Source organism: Pseudophryne corroboree, chromosome 8, assembly GCF_028390025.1.
Source record: "Pseudophryne corroboree isolate aPseCor3 chromosome 8, aPseCor3.hap2, whole genome shotgun sequence".
Lineage (NCBI taxonomy): Eukaryota > Metazoa > Chordata > Amphibia > Anura > Myobatrachidae > Pseudophryne > Pseudophryne corroboree.
In genome coordinates this window covers 488,787,783-488,790,876 of record NC_086451.1, presented here as the reverse complement: position 1 = coordinate 488,790,876, position 3,094 = coordinate 488,787,783, and positions in this window count along the sequence as shown.

The window sequence follows — 3,094 nt, the reverse complement described above, 5'->3', positions numbered from 1 at the left end:
GAGCTGCTCAGTATAAGGGGAGAGGAGGAGGAGAGGGAGCTGCTCAGTATAAGGGGAGAGGAGGAGATATGGCCACCTGAGGAGGAGGTGAGGGAGCTGCTCAGTATAAGGGAAGAGGAGGAGGCGAGGGAGCTTTTCAGTATAAGGGGAGAGGAGGAGCAGAGGGAGCTGCTCAGTATAAGGGGAGAAGAGGAGGTGAGGGAGCTGCTCAGTATAAGGGGAGAAGAGGATGTGAGGGAGCTGCTCAGTATAAGGGGAAAGGAGGAGGAGAGGGAGCTGCTCAGTATAAGGGGAGAGGAGGAGCAGAGGGAGCTGCTCAGTATAAGGGGAGAAGAGGAGGTGAGGGAGCTGCTCAGTATAAGGGGAGAAGAGGATGTGAGGGAGCTGCTCAGTATAAGGGGAAAGGAGGAGGAGAGGGAGCTGCTCAGTATAAGGGGAGAGGAGGAGGAGAGGGAGCTGCTCAGTATAAGGGGAGAAGAGGAGGTGAGGGAGCTGCTCAGTATAAGGGGAGGGGAGGAGGTGAGGGAGCTGCTCAGTATAAGGGAAGAGGAGGAGGAGGAGGTGAGGGAGCTGCTCAATATAAGGGGAGAGGAGGAGGAGAGGGAGCTGCTCAGTATAAGGGGAGAGGAGGAGGTGAGGGAGCTTTTCAGTATAAGGGGAGAGGAGGAGGAGAGGAAGCTGCTCAGTATAAGGGAAGAGGAGGAGGAGGAGGTGAGGGAGCTGCTCAATATAAGGGGAGAGGAGGAGGAGAGGGAGCTGCTCAGTATAAGGGGAGAGGAGGAGGTGAGGGAGCTTTTCAGTATAAGGGGAGAGGAGGAGGAGAGGAAGCTGCTCTGTATAAGGGGAGAGGAGGAGGAGGAGAGGGAGCTGCTCAGTATAAGGGGAGAGGAGGAGGAGAGGGAGCTGCTCAATATAAGGGGAGAGGAGGAGGAGAGGGAGCTGCTCAATATAAGGGGAGAGGAGGAGGAGAGGGAGCTGCTCAATATAAGGGGAGAGGAGGAGGTGAGGGAGCTGCTCAGTATAAGGGGAGAGGAGGAGGAGAGGGAGCTGCTCAGTATAAGGGGAGAGGAGGAGGAGAGGGAGCTGCTCAGTATAAGGGGAGAGGAGGAGGAGAGGGAGCTGCTCAATATAAGGGGAGAGGAGGAGGAGAGGGAGCTGCTCAGTATAAGGGGAGAGGAGGAGATATGGCCACCTGAGGAGAGGAGGAGGTGAGGGAGCTGCTCAGTATAAGGGAAGAGGAGGAGGTGAGGGAGCTTTTCAGTATAAGGGAAGAGGAGGAGGTGAGGGAGCTGCTCAGTATAAGGGGAGAGGAGGAGATATGGCCACCTGAGGAGAGGAGGAGGTGAGGGAGCTGCTCAGTATAAGGGAAGAGGAGGAGGTGAGGGAGCTGCTCAGTATAAAGGAAGAGGAGGAGGTGAGGGAGCTGCTCAGTATAAGGGGAGAGGAGGAGGAGAGGGAGCTGCTCAGTATAAGGGGAGAGGAGGATGAGAGGGAGCTGCTCAGTATAAGGGAAGAAGAGGAGGTGAGGGAGCTGCTCAGTATAAGGGAAGAGGAGGAGGTGAGGGAGCTGCTCAGTATAAGGGGAGAAGAGGAGGTGAGGGAGCTGCTCAGTATAAGGGGAGAGGAGGAGGAGAGGGAGCTGCTCAGTATAAGGGGAGAGGAGGATGAGAGGGAGCTGCTCAGTATAAGGGGAGAGGAGGATGAGAGGGAGCTGCTCAGTATAAGGGAAGAGGAGGAGGTGAGGGAGCTGCTCAGTATAAGGGGAGAGGAGGAGGAGAGGGAGCTGCTCAATATAAGGGGAGGGGAGGAGGAGGAGAGGGAGCTGCTCAGTATAAGGGGAGAGGAGGAGGAGAGGGAGCTGCTCAGTATAAGGGGAGAGGAGGAGGAGAGGGAGCTGCTCAATATAAGGGGAGAGGAGGAGGAGAGGGAGCTGCTCAGTATAAGGGGAGAAGAGGAGGTGAGGGAGCTGCTCAGTATAAGGGGAGAGGAGGAGGAGAGGGAGCTGCTCAGTATAAGGGGAGAGGAGGATGAGAGGGAGCTGCTCAGTATAAGGGGAGAGGAGGATGAGAGGGAGCTGCTCAGTATAAGGGAAGAGGAGGAGGTGAGGGAGCTGCTCAGTATAAGGGGAGAGGAGGAGGAGAGGGAGCTGCTCAATATAAGGGGAGGGGAGGAGGAGGAGAGGGAGCTGCTCAGTATAAGGGGAGAGGAGGAGGAGAGGGAGCTGCTCAGTATAAGGGGAGAGGAGGAGGAGAGGGAGCTGCTCAATATAAGGGGAGAGGAGGAGGAGAGGGAGCTGCTCAGTATAAGGGGAGAGGAGGAGGAGGAGAGGGAGCTGCTCAATATAAGGGGAGAGGAGGAGGTGAGGGAGCTGCTCAGTATAAGGGGAGAGGAGGAGATATGGCCACCTGGACAGAGGCAAAGGAGATGGAGCTGGATCAGATATGGCGGTCTATTTACGAAGTCTTGGATGGAGATAAAGTCTCAGCTAATCCGCTTTAAACTGCTAGATTGCAGGCTGTGTGTTTGAAAAATGGCAGTTAGGAGCTGATTGGCTGGCACTTTATCTCTCTCCACTTTACCTCTGTCCAAGACTTAATAAATAGACCTCATGGTCACTTGTACAGAGGAGGAGGTGAAGGAGCAAAAGTGCACCTGTAAGGTTCAGATATAAGGTGTATCAGAGCTTTACTCAGCGTCTCACTACTGGGGGAACAGGCAGCAGACTTTATGATTTACTGAGACTGTGAGTACTGTGCATATGCCTGTGTATGTGGTAGGGCCATTAGGTCCTACCACTCTGAGAAAGGGAATCTGTACTGTTTAGTTAATGCCCAGACTGGCTAGGATGTATTTTTATGTTTTCTGCACTGCACAAGGAAACCAGCTACAGCTAGATTGCATGAGAAATCCTGGACTTGTGTGCTGTTTCCTGGCTGCTGTGTTTTGCCCATCTACCGCAGGAGAGAGAACTCCTACCTTGATCTCTTGACAATAGTGGTGAATTTCCCATTAGGGGCGCCCTCTGTTGGGGGTCGGCACTTGGATGCTTGTTTTAGTACTGTCAGTCTGAAATTCACCAGTAATTACACACTAT